Source organism: Aythya ferina (assembly GCF_964211825.1).
Source record: "Aythya ferina genome assembly, contig: HAP1_SCAFFOLD_42, whole genome shotgun sequence".
NCBI classification, from domain to species: Eukaryota; Metazoa; Chordata; class Aves; order Anseriformes; family Anatidae; genus Aythya; species Aythya ferina.
Genome location: NW_028181459.1, coordinates 281,528 through 295,759, shown reverse-complemented (window position 1 = coordinate 295,759; position 14,232 = coordinate 281,528). Strand labels below are relative to the sequence as shown.

Genomic DNA, 14,232 nt, shown 5'->3' with positions numbered 1-14,232 from the left:
CCAGAAGGACAGGGAGATCACTCCACAAGGAGCGTCACGGGCAAAGCAGGCTCAGCACAGCCTGTTCCAGTCCAGCCCGGGGCCTGCTCCTGCGGGGGCTCTCCACAGGCCGCGGCCTCCTCCAGGCCACAGCCACCTGCTCCACCGGGGGCTCCTCCACCCGCAGGGGGGCTGCAGCGTGGAGATCTGCTCCACGGGGGACCCATGGGCTGCAGGGGGACAGCCTGCTCCACCAGGGGCCTCTCCCTGCACAGGCCGCAGGGGAACTGCTGCTGTGAGCCTGGAGCACCTCCTGCCTCCTGCTGCACGGAGCTTGGGGGCTGCACAGAGCTTTCTCACTCCTCCCTGAGCCAGACGCTGCTGGGCAGCAGCTTTTGTTCCCTTTCTTAGATGCAAGATCTTCTTAAGTTCAGTCCAGCCAAGTAGGAAAAGTAAATGTGGACAGCTGTATCTTGGCAAAGAAGATAGTAGGGAGCAAGGAGGTTCAGCAGTCAAGATGGAAGGTGATGCCATGAGGCTTACAGGCTAGTAATGTTCTAGTGAAACCCAGCCTTCCTAAAGAAACCTGCCTGACTACTTGATGTGAGTAACAGACTCTGTTCAGCTCTTTCCTAACATAGAAACGGTGCTGACTGCTTCTTCAGAGTAACAGAAGTTCGTGATACTACTGAAATAGTTGTGGTTCAGATGTAGATCTGATTTCTGCTAAGCACACTGAATTCACAACTGTTGATCCTCCAGAGGAGGCTTTGCAATTGAACACCTGGAGAATAGGTAAATTTCCCGCTGTTGTTCTCCTCTCCTCTTGTTTTGTTTTGTTTTGTTTTGTTCCTAGTAGCATAGGCTTAAGACTCTGAAGAAACAGGCTGCTTTTTTTCATTTCCAGCACTGGCTGTTCCTCCTGAGCCCCGCCTTCTATTTTTGCAGTCATAGGATATGTGAATGTAAATTCGTGGAGAGAGGTAGAAAACTCTTTCAACTGGTGTTTTTTCGGCTATGTGGGGAGAACAAATAGAGTGGCTTTGAATATTCTGGCTCTTAATCAGAGCGGCATGTGGAGGGAGACAGATGCGTTTGCTTTTTTAGTGCAATGGCTTCAGAAGCAAGAGGGGAAAAAGCACTTTCTCTGGGAGCTGAAGAAGGTGTCCTAATCACAGGAGAGGTTTCTAAATGGCATATCTTTGCGAGGGTTCCTGTAGTCCGGAGGTTTTTGTTTGTTTGTTTGACGTTGGAAGGTTTTACTCTTAATATTCACGTCCTTCAGCAGAAGTGAGAAATGTGATTTTATTTTGTGCAGTGTCGTGGACCCTCCGAAATCTCCTGGGAACGATGAATACCTCGCCCAGTACCAATGTGATGACGGTGGAGACAAGGAGAAAGCAAGATCAAAAGAACGTGACCTCATTTCAAAAGAAACTGTTTTGTACGGCAAAGAGTCTTGTGAGCCTGGTGAGAAATTGCGGCATACTTCCTCTCTCGAGTCTGACACTGAATGTAGCTCTAAAAACCTTTCCTCCTCAGCTCTTACAGAGAGATGCCAAGATACAAAGGACAAGACTAAAACCACTGAGAAAGAGCATTACCAAAGCAAGAGGGAACATGCTCCTAGTGAAGAGAAGGAGAGTCAAAAAGCAGGTCCTTCCAGCAAGAGAAGGATAAAGTTGAATACAAAGAATACAAACTTGAGCTCCTGATTGGCTTCATGCTGAACTCTGTGCTGTTCTTGTCCTAATCTTGGTCTCTCCATAGATAATATGGTTTAAATCCAAATAGAATCGTGCGATGAGGAAGATCTCACTGCAACAAATTCAACATCTAAAATCAAAGTTGACATTTTCCGTGATTTTCTTCCTGAGCAGAAGTGTGCGGTACTCCTTTTATATTAGCGTAGAGATTATTTCAAACAGTCTTGAAGTGCTTAATGACTTAAGAGTCTGCAGATTTATTATCAAATCAAAAAAACCCCGACTTGGTAGACTATTTTTTTCCCAGTTTTGAATGACCACTAGGAAGAAGGTTATTCCGGCATCAAGAAAGTCATGTGGAATGTAACAAAATTTACTGAACCAGTAAGTAAAACTTATATTTTTCTATTTGTTCCATTGTTTCAACTCTTCTGACCCTTCTGGACGGCATAGATAACAGAGGGGAGATCGTGGTAATCGGAGCTACTAACAGACTGGATTCTATAGATCCTGCTTTACGAAGACCAGGACGCTTTGGCAGACACTTCCTCTTCAACTTGCCAAATAAAGAGGTGAGAACTTAAATTCAACGTTAGTGCTACCATGGCAAAGTCCAACTTTATAGGAAAAAAAAAATAATTGACAACTTGAACAAAAGAGTGATACGTGGAGACACTGCGTTGTTCCATGGAGGGCAAATCTGGTACTGGATATATATGGTCAGGATGATACCACCAAGTAGTTAGTTCTATAATCAAACCTTTCATTCCCAAAGTTGTACCTGTTTGCTTAATTATTTAGTCCACTTGGGTGTTTTCATCATGAAGTTGTGTTTTTGGTCTCAATCCTTCGCTTATGAATGAATAGGGGACGTGTTTGCATTTGATTGTGCCCCGGATCAGTGGTAGTAGCTTGAGTCATAATTCTTTTCTTCTTTATAGTAATTGTAGCAATTGGAAGCATTGTGCCAGAAGTGCTTTCTGTGAATTTACTGACTGAAAATCAAATGTGATGAAGTAATGAAACTGTCCCAATGAAAGCTTGCTAAGTTTTAGAGAAGTTTTTTGGACAGCAAAGAAATGTTTCTGGATAAATTTTTCATTACAGTATTTTCCTCTGGGTCCTTAGGTCTCGTAGTTTGGAAACTTGTTATTGAAGCTATAAATGCCTTTTCTTTCACTGTAGGTTCCTAGAAAAAGTTCAGTATAACAAATAAGAAATATTCAATTTCCTGGTTGACAATGCAGAGTGTATATTAAATAACTGTAAAATACTTGAAAGTTGAGCAAGTAAGAAAAGTGTATTAGTAGATGAGGGGTTTTGAGGGAGGACTGTTTTGTTTTTTGTTGTTTGTTTGTTTGCCTTTTGGTTTGTTTGTTTCTTGTTGGTATTTTTAAGGAAAACTTGGGACAAGCTAAAATGCAATGATTTTGCTTCCAGGCTAGAAAAGAAATTGTCAAGATTCATACTCGTGACTGGACCCCTCAGCCACCGGACATGTTGCTTGATGAACTAGCTGAGAAATGCATTGGTAAGACTGAAACAGAAACGGATTCTTGCTTGTGACCAAGTTGTAAAGAACCTTAGCTTGTACCAGGCAGTACCCATGCTCTTGTGCCTTGTTGCACAACTAGTCAACGAGGCAGCTGGCACGCCTTCATAGCAATCTGAGTGAGATCCTTTCATCTATTTACTCTTTGTTGTCGTTCCTCTTGTTGTCTGAGAACATTAAATGGTTCTGGGGCATCTTCCTCAAGAGTATAGTTTTTGATGAGGAGTCTGCTTCAGCTGCATAAGCGCAGGATATCAGGCAGTGAGCAACATGAAACATCCTTGCAGAGCGGTAGCACTTTGAATTCCCTGTTATGCTGTTTGGTTTTGGCATTACAAATTCTTTAAATGTTGCATGTTTTAAACCTGGGCCTTGACTGATGTAACGTTTGATTTTTGTTTGTTAGGAGACTGTGGTGCAGATATCAAATCCCTCTGTACTGAAGCTGCGCTGTGCTCTCTACGCCGATGCTATCCTCAGATTTATGCAAGTAGGGAGAAGTTGCTACTAGACGTTAATTCTATTAAAATAAAAGCAAAGGACTTTTTCATGGCTATGAAGAAGGTTGTTCCAGCTTCAAACCGGATCAAGGCTTCACCCGTACAAGCACTATCACCCATTTTCAAGCCACTTTTTCAAAGATCAGTAGAGAATATTTTACAAGTTGTGCAGAAGATCTTCCTGCATGCACAGCTTGCACTAAAGGAGGACCGACAGCAAGGTATAACCACAGCATCCACATCTTTATAATTCTGCTAAAGCAAAAACTTGTGGTTTGTGCAATCAACTTATAGCTTTCAGACATAATGGTGGTAGAATTTTATTATTTGCATGTGCATGTCTTTTTTTTTGGGCAAGTCTGGAATACAACACATAGGTTTTATTGTGGATTCGAAACTGAAATGCCAAATGGAAGCTCTGAATGACTCAATACACAGTAAAGGACGATGCGTTCTCTACTGAAGCATCCTGCTTCTGACGGCAGCTAAGATAATTAGCATTTGTAGAGGTTGACGTGAGGTTTGAAGTACAAGGCACCTATTTTTCTTTAAAAAATCAAAACTCAGACCTTTGGAGGGGAAGCATTTCTAGGTCAATGTTTCTAATTCCTTTCTGAAGAATGTCAGGACCAGGATACAAGTATAACTGGTCTAAGCTGAATATTGTTTTAGCTATCATCATTTTTAACCAGTCTCCTAATTTAAATGTTTGTGGATCGTACTATACACGTGAGATCAATTAGCATTGATATTTACTAGATGAATGGAATTCTGTGGCCATCACATCCTTTATCCCCATGCTTTCATTGTGGGAACCTCCTCCAGAAAGAAATGGTCTTGTTTGTTTGTTTGTTTGTTTTTTATCTATTTAGCAACTGCAGAAATTGTTCGTAATCTCCTTTATTCTAAGGGGGAGAAAAAAATCACCAAGAGTAGCGTACCTTACACGTACACATCAGTGGGACTTAGTAGAGCTTTGTAGGGCCTTGTGCCATCTCCTTAGATCTGTGGTGGGCTGAACTCTAGGAAGTAGATTTCAGTGTGTGCTCTCAAATGAAGAAAGGGTTTTGGCACTGATTTAGAAGCTGTATTAATGGAAGAGAAAGAGACAAAGGCTATTCAGGAAAGTTAACAAACCTCTTTTGCCTTTCAGAGCATTTCAATCCTATTTTACAAGATGATATGTTTGACAGTGATGACGATGCATCCTTGGTTTCTGGAGATGAATTAAAAGATGGAATGCCTAACGGACCAGAGAAAAAATGCCTCTGTTTCAGCAGGTAAAGAAAGATAGATCCCTGTTACGTTTAAATTCTCAGGTCTGCTGAGTCTTTGTAAACAGTTCCAGCTGTTAAAAGTGCGAGGGGTGGTAGACGAAGGGGCAACATCAAGTTTGTGTGTTGAAGGGGTGCTTGGTATTCACAAGAAGAAAGGGTGGAGGGACTAAAGTTGTAATGAAGTTGCTCTGAATGACCAAATTGAAAAGCCCAGGCTTCTCTTCGTAAGCCAAAGTGATCTGTAGACTACCAGAACACGTTGACTTAATCCATGGCATTCTTTGAAAGACTCAAGACCACATAAATGTGCTGTCTGTCCTTTTAGCTAAAAATACCCCAACTTTGTGGGTTTGTGTTGCCACCTTTTGCCCTTCTGTTTTCCAGGATTGTTAAACCAGTAGTGAATTATGTAGCAGAAAGAAAACTGAGAAATGGCTTGTTAAAACACCTTGAGAAAAAATTGAATGGTGTCTTTATTTGTTAAGCCACCAAGTTGTGTTAATCTTGTGATATTTTAGTATGGAAGTCATGCAAGCCCACAGTTGGAAAGTTAGATCATGTTGTCACAGCTGGATCAGTTATTTTTCTCAGTTTCTATTGCTGTGCTGTCCAGAAGATTTTCTGTGCTTTAGAGCAAGGCTAAGTCTCTAGCATCTTTGATTTAAGCCAGCAGAGGTACAGCCTGATTGTAGTGGGGAAACAAATGCTCCTCACCAATTTATTTTTAAATAAAAATAAATTTATAATAAAGTAAATAATAAATATATAATAAATAATAAATTTATAATAAAGTAAAGCAAGATTGCAGGGATATTAATTTGCAGTCTTGGTTTAGTAAAGAATAGGAAACACAAGGGAAGAAGATGAAACAATTGGAATGAGTGAATAACTTAACTGGAAATCTTACATGTATTTAATGTACCGCTGCCATTTGGATTATTTGGGGAGGGAAAAGAAAGTCTATAGGAAAATTACTTGGAACATTTGTGTGTCTATTCAGCACCTCATTTATAAGCTTGTTTTCTTAACTCTTGTTCTAGGAGTGCTTTCTGCGAACCAACATCATGCCAGCCCCGTCTGCTAATAGTAGGAAAAGAAGGGTACGGCCAGGTTTCTTACGTGGCACCCGCGGTGTTGCACGCTTTGGAGAAGTTTCCCGTTCACACCCTGGACCTTTCTGTTCTGCTTACAAACGTTGCATCGCCAGAAGAAATTTGCGGACAGGTACCTTTTTTTCTTTTTCTTCTCATCGGATTCACTGACTGTATGTAAAGGATCAATCGAGTTGCAAGTAAGGTGAGCAAAATTCATTGGTAATGGAGGTGGCCTTGTTTTAATGTGCTGGGATGTTTGCTTCTGTCTGAAAATCCCCTTTTCTTTTAGACAGCACCATAAACAATCCGGATGTTGTACATGTCCACATTTTCCATACCCAATTTTACAGTGAGGCTGTTGCTAGCAGCTCAGGAAGCTGGGCGGTGTTGCTAATAAACATGTCTTCGTGGAAAGAAATGCTGCTCATGTCACTGGGATCCAGAAAGTAGTTCTCATTGCCTCCTAAGACTGTGTGCTCCCAGTAGATGGCTCTGTATCAGACTGCATGTCGGCTACTTTTTGTAGGCTTCTTCTAAATTATATTAGTAAGGCAACCAAGGTTTGGGGCTTCTGTTTATTTTGTTTTCGCACGGACATACACAACTTGTGCTGTTGCAGTATGTGCAATAAAAGCATTAACATTCAGAAAACACTTCATTTGCACGGTGATGTGGTTTTAACTAGAAAAAATGAACAGATTTGGTGTTTTTACTTTTAGGCAGGAAATCCATTGTCTTGTTTGGCATCACTACCTTAAAATATTTTTACCTTTAGTGGAAACGTTTGAGAGCCATACAAGTAAGGACAGACATGTTACATGACTGAATACTGATGTGTCCCTTAAGAGGGACATTTCCTTTCTTTGTTATGCGATGATTGTGGCTGTGGCCATATAGCTACGGTGTCTAGCCACTGCCTGAATATATCCTTCCCATCTTCTGACTAGAGTTCTCCGAATACTGATAATCTGAAAGGGTGCACAGAGAAATTCCTTATGTGAAAGGATGCTTGCCACTGTTCACGTAGTTTCATTTCATGGGGCAGTCAGATGGCTATGTAGCTATGTATTAACAGGTTATTGTACGTGTTTTAGTTTTCTTACGCAAGCTTTCCTTTTCACTAGCTGATCCGAAATGCTCAGAAGACAGCACCGAGCACAATTTATGTCCCAGATATCCATTTATGGTGGGACAACGCTGGACCTGCCTTGAAACTTACTTTTCTAACTCTACTACGTAACATTCCAGCATTTTTGCCAGTTTTGCTGCTTGCTCCTTCTGATGTACGTCACTCAGATCTCCCAGAAGAGGTATTTGTCAATACTTTCCTTACTATTTCTTCAGTGTCTTGTAATTTATGAATGCTTTCAGCATCAAAATGCTGTGCTTTCTTAAATGCATGCTGTTATTACTCAGGCACCCTAACAAATCACTTAAAATTTGCTTAGAGAAAAAGAATACCGTGAAAGCATCTGCTTAAGGTTTTTTCTGAGTCAAGCAAGTGACTTTCACCCCCTTCTCACACATGCAAATACTAAATTAATACAATAATTCTGGTGGCTACAAAGTGGTTCAGTCAAGAATATGCAGTGCTTGAAATGACAAGAGGATGTTTTTACTGAAGAGATTTCTTCTGACAGTCTGCCATTCCATGCTATGTTGGGTAAACTGCTAATAATGCAATTTAGTAGAGAATTGAAACACTTTGATTAAAAAAAAATAAGTAAATCAGTTTCTTTCTTCATAGAGGCCAAAGCTTTCCAAGCTGGAAAGCTGAGTTCCAATTTCTGCTAAAGTAACTTTGGAATCGAATTCTAGTTGTATTCCTAAATAAACTGTAGTAAAAGTAGGTGCAGAACTTCATTGACTTCTGAGAGTTTACATTAAGGGAAGGTGCCCAAAACAGGACCACGCTGTTGTCATTCTGATGATTTGGTCTCAGTCACTGGGGGAAGAGAACGGGTCTTACCTAGACGTGTTTATTATCAACTGCTTTGAAAGTGCTTGAGTTCCCACAGAAGTTTTTGTACAGGCTGTAAATTCCTTCTAAAATAAGTAGTGAAATTCCTCACCTACCTTTTATTACTAGAACTTGAAAATGGAGGAAGACGTAGAGGTACTAGCTACTTCAGACACCTTTTGGTAGAGAAATAAAAACTCAGCAAAAAGCCCTCACTTGTCTGCTGAAGCCTTTCTCTTCCCTCTATAGCCATAAAGGTTCTAAGTAAAGGCTGCAGCAAGGCAAGTAAATACAAAGGAGGCGCTGTTGGATGTGGTGAAAGCCGTTACTTTATCAGTGTAGCGTACAATCCCTTCAGCGAGCTTTAATTCTACAGGTGATTCTTAAAGGTGATATTTGAATTTGCTGTGCCAGCCTGTGAAAATGTAGCGTTTTAAGGCCAGGAAGATAACTTTTTTCAGTTTGTGTTCTTCAGGTTATTCTTAATTTGAAAAGGTACTCGTCTTTTTGGAATAGAAGATGAGTTTTTTGTGGCTTTAAATCTGAAATGTCTTTCCTCCTTCTGCTTTAGATGCAAAAATTATTTAATAAGGAATTTGGAGAAGTGTGCAATATTGAGTTGCCTGGTAGGGCAGAGAGAGCAGCCTTTTTTTGAGGACCTAATTCTAAAGGAAGTGGCTAAGCCTCCCGTAAAGAAAAGAGGTGAGGAGGATATGAGAAGTACATCTAAAACTTTCCTATCGAAGTTACTAGCTCTTTGGGCTTTGCTTTGGTGGTCATTTTCTGTCAGTAATTTGTCGTATGCTTGTATTTGAGTACTGTAAATTGGCTAATTTTTCCTGATGAATTGAAGTTGATTGGACATTGGAAGTTGTGCCTGTAGCACCACCAGCTGAGCCTCAGAAGCCACAAGAGGAAGAAGTAGGGATGCTGGAGGAGGAAGAGGAGGATACCTTGCGTGACCTTAGAATTTTCTTGAGGGACGTTACTCACAGACTTGCCACTGACAGACGTTTCAGGGAATTTGCAAAGCAAGTTGACCCACAGAAGGTAAAGTAGTGCTGATCCGTGTGTGTCTGTAACTTCTCAGTGTTCGTACTTCTCAGCGTTTTGGGGAAGGTTCAACTTTGTTTTTAGGGCTGCACTGTAAGGATTTTGCAAGAAGCAGAGGCAGTGCTTTTACTTCTGCTGACTCTCAAATGTGTCTTATGGGATTATTCGCTTAAAGCCCTGGTTTCATTCTAAAAAGCCAGTCCAAATACCAACACAGTTTGCTCGTGAAAAAGCTTTGATATGTAGGCATGTCACAGCACTGAAAAGCACAGAGATCTTTCCTTATAATTACAAACAGCATTTACAGGACTACTTGAATGAAGTCTAAAGCCCTTTCTTGGACTGTCAGTTCCTGTGGGCACAGGAATAGGAGCAGCAGTTTGTAAAAATAAGTTTTGACATCCTGTTCTCTGTTTCATCTGGAACTCCTCAATAGGAATCAACCATAAGTGCAGTGTGTTTTCTTTTTCCTCCAATTGGCTGCTTAGATGCCTTTTTCTCCTTAATTTATGAGATAAGCCTAAACTAGGGGCGTATATTTCAAAGACAGATGTAACTTGAATATACCTGGGGATCAGCAAAGTCGTCTTCATGTGGGCCTCCACTGGCTTTTCTTCCCCTTTTCTCCTAGGTTCTTGAGCTGTGAAAAATCTAGACAGATACATATGTCCTCATCTGAACTAGTCATTAGGCTCCTCTTCTGGTCTGAGGGAAGAAATGAGCACCTCAGGGCCCAGTTATCTCATTCTAAAGTAGATGCCTGCAATAGGTACTTCACAGGTGCAATTCATGCACCTTTTCCTCAATGTCAACAACAAAGAGAATGCCGGATGGCTTGCTCAGCTTTCACTGTTGTGATTTTCTGAAGCAAAGTGAAATGAATCTCCCACCCTCAGTGTTTCTTCTCTACCATGCACGTGCTTCTGACCTCCCTACTTCTTGTTGTCCTCTCGTGGCCGCTCTAATGAAACATGAAAGAGCCCTTCCATTTTTGAGAAGCAAACTGGTTAATTTCAGCGTCTTCTGATGCATCGCAAATGTTCAGGGTTTTTAGGAAGTCGTTTATTTAAAGTCTTCAGAATAATTTTGGTAGACAGTGTGCAAGGTTAAGAAAACCTCTGAATGCTTGTATTTGATCTGCAGGTACCTGACTATGCCACAAGGATTAAAGAGCCGATGGATCTTTCAACAGTTCTGACTCAAATTGACTCGCGCCAGTACCTCGCTGCTGGAGACTAGCTGAAGGACATCGATCTAATCTGTAACAATGCCTTAGAGTACTACCCGGATCAAAGATCTACAGGTGAGGATGTGCTTTTTGTGCTTTTAGGCCTAGTTTAAAAAATCTGTCAAACATATAGATGGATAAATGCTGTGTGCAGACAATAGACTACGGATGGATTAGATGATTTTGGACATCCACAGAGAACATCTCTTACCAAATTGTAAATATGTTATCATTTTGCTACTTGGGCATGGAATTGTGATATAAGTGTTCCCAAGGAACTAATGCTTTTGTTTTAATTAACTTCGATGTTGTTATGCTGAAAATATTCACTGAGAGAACCTTTCGGAACCAACCTATGAAGAAAGCAATTTTCTTCTGTGATCAAAAGAGTTTCATTGGTTGGTAGACAACATTCAGTTAAAGTGTGTAAAATTTCAGATAGTCACAGCGCCTATGTTTTGCAAGACACTGCATATTCAATGGTGAGGAACGAACTGGATACAGAGTTTAGACGACTTTGTGAACAAATTAAAGAATCTCGTGAGAAAAGAGGTACGTGCTTTAACGCTAAGGATTTGAAGACTTGTCTCTGCATTTGTAACTGAAAATGCACGACGAAGATCTTTGGTATCTATTCTTTCTTGCAAGGTCACACCTCTGCAGCGTGTGCTCCATGCGACAACTCCAAGTCACCACAGCAGAACCCTGCTACTGAAAACGAGAAACCAGATGAGGAGATGCCAGCGGCACCTGTAGATGCCAGTACACCCATTTCTAATGGCAAGTTGCATTTTATTCAGCTGCTCTTGTCGTTCATACCTTCTCTGTTCTTGAGGCGCAACAGGTGTCTCTGATGCCTGGCTCTTTATGGCAGAGGTATTTTGTTTTCAAATTGACTTCCAAATGGGAGAGAGAAATCCAGAGGTCATTCATTCAATATAGCGATGAATTAAAGTTCAAGGAAAGTTGGTTCATTTGATGTACTCTTACTGGAACTTCATTTTGTAAACAGAACGACCCCCCACTCAAGGATATCACAGCTTCCCTCCCGTACTAAAAATGATAGTGCTCACCCTTGTAGGAGCAGCAATGTGAAGAAGGTCAAGGGCAGTAAGAAGGGTTCGAAGCTTTGATATAACAAGCCTTTCACTTTTTTTGACAGAGCTCCTAATAAGCATCTTTAGCAAGGCCTGGAGATGGGAGAAAAACTCAAACTAGATTTTAATTCTAGGATGTATAATGTCAAGCTTGACTGTTCCTCTGAACAGTCAATTGAATTAAATTTTTTTTTAATTTAAATTAATTAGTTTATTTTTTTTAATTTAAATTCAACTGAATTTAAAGTTTTGAATTTAAATTCCAATTGAATTTATTGAAAAAAATTCCAATTGAATTTAATGTTTTGTTGTTGTTGTTGTTTTTCACGAAACACTAAGTTTATGTGAAAGGTTTTGCTGCAATATCTTTTTGCCAAGGATATTAAGCTTAAGTTATCCACAAGAAAATGGTGGGGAGAGGGAAGCTTTAGTTTTGAAAGCTTTTTTTTTTTTTTTTTTTTCTCTCCAGGTTTTTCTTGAGCACAGCAGTGTTTCAGTGTCTGCCTGCCATTAGTTGCCCCACTACCAAGTCAGGAGGGTCAATTAAACTTGCGTGAGGCAGAATTTCTTTATCTGAATCTACGTGGTTCACATAAATATATTCTTGTTTCCTTCTTTCCCTAGGATTATTCTTCTCCCAGTATTGAATGTTTCAATGGACACCGTTTAAGATCAATGAGCAAAAGCATCCTGCGGTGTTCAGTCTCCAGCTTTGAAGAAAGTATGGCGATACTGAGGGGAAATGTCAAGAGAAGACGCTTTTCAAGGTACTGTATTTCTATATGTTCAATCTCTGTTCGATTTGTAGATTGAAAAGCAAGAGAGAAAGCATGTGCAGTGAGTTGTGGCCTGATAAACCTCCGGCTAAAATCAGCAGAGGCCTATGAGCATGCTGATGGCGTACCAGTACCTTAAAACTAGAATCCCTCTTCTCAGTGAAAGTCTTCTGCTTTTCTAAAAAAAACATGTTTTTTTCCCCAACCCCTTTGAGGTGTTGTTGTGGTTTAACCCGGCCGGCAGCTAAACACCACACAGCCCTTCTGCAACCCTCCCACCTCCCTCTCTGGGATGGGGGAGAGAAACGGGACAGTGAAGCCCGCGAGTTGAGATAAAGACAGTTTATTAAGACAGGAAAATAATAATAATGATGATGATGATGATGATAGTACTGCTACTAGTAATGTGTACAAAACAAGTGATGTACAATGCAGTTGCTCACTACCCGCTGACCAGTGCCCAGCGTAACCCCTAGCAGCCCGGCTGCCCCGCCCTATCCATGGTGCAGCGTGTTGCCATAAGGCATAGAATTCTTTGGCCAGTTGGGGTCGGACATCCTGAGTCTGTCCCCTCGCAGCTGTTGCTGTGCGCCGATTCTGATCGCCAGTAGGACAGTGAGACACCGAAAGGTCCTTGGCTTGTTGTAAGTACTGCTCTGCAGCAATTGAAACATCGGGGTGGTATCAGCACTCTTCTAAACATCCTTTCACACATTCTAAGCCAAAACATAGCAACCTACCCGCTACTAGGAGGAGAACTAACTCTGTCCTAACTGAAACCAGGACATGTATCTTTTCCACTTGGGTGCTATTGCTCATAATTTTGAGAATTCAACATGAGCAAGCTAGGAAATGTGGGTACATACAGAACCGCGTGTATATGGCACGCAACAGACTTGGGATGTGGATCCTGCGTGAGGCCTACAGGCTTCTCTTTGTATACCATGGAGCACTGGCTTGTAAACATGGTGAAATTTCCCATCCTTGATGGGTCTAATACAACAAGTCTTTTCTCCCTTCTCTGCCCTGTCCTCTTTCTTAATGTAGGCAGTTGAGAAAGCCAAAATTGGAATGAAAAAAAGAATATAGCACAGGTAAGTGGCTGTAAGTCCCCGGGATACCTATTTGTGCTGGTTACTGAAGAGGATGGCACTTGGTCACTCCATGGCTTTCATTTGGCCCCAAAGCCTTCTGTAGTCAGCTGAATTCACTCCTCAGTGACTTTTCTGTGAAGAGAGGTAGGTGCAAATAGGAGATTTTATGAATTCCTTGGGGAGGGAGCAGTGTGAATTGCAGCTTGGTAGGCACAAAGCAAACTGTTCTAATTGTGCAAAGTAAATCGATACTTGATAACTTCAAACTTAGTTTTATAGCTGACAAGCACAAAAGTAAACCTTAGCTGTGATCCTAGCAGCACAGTGGTGTAGCTCTTCCCTTCCCCTTGTCCTCTTGGCTCTTTTAATGACAGTGCAAGCAACAAACCTGTGCCAAAGGGTGCTGTATGGCAAACAATGGGCAGGCTTTTTTCTAAAAAGCACGAGTTTGAGTTATGTGGTGTTTGGGTGTTTCTCTTGAAACGATTCTTCCCTCCTTGAGCTGTTAGATCCTAATGCAGGAAATGGAAGTGCTGCATGCATAAACAGAGTAATCAAACATACACCTCTTAGGAAGAGGCTTGCAATGTCATAGTGTTTGTTTTGAGCACTGTTAGATACAGTTTGACATGAATGGAGTGAAAACACCTTAGAGAAAGGTGTTGATTGTTCTCACTTTTCCAAGACAGAAATAACCGGAGTAGATTTCCCTCCTGCGTGGAACAAAAGTTGCACGTTTGTTTTTGTCTGGCTAGCTTTCAGTCTCTTTAAAAATTTCCCTACAGGTCCCAGTTTTAAGTAGACAGTTTAAACGTGCAGAGCGATAAAGAAGTGGAATGCAGTGGTTGTGACAACAACTTCTGACCTGAAATGTAAAGAAAACTCAATCCACTTCAGGGTGCCTTTTTTGTCTGTC

General features: G+C 41.1%; 1 protein-coding gene across 1 annotated transcript in view; it reads right to left on the bottom strand.

The window, feature by feature from the left end:
• The window catches only part of LOC311428314 (GTPase-activating Rap/Ran-GAP domain-like protein 3), a 78,854-nt gene that overhangs the window by 11,049 nt on the left and 53,573 nt on the right, over positions 1-14,232 (bottom strand). The window lies entirely within an intron of this gene.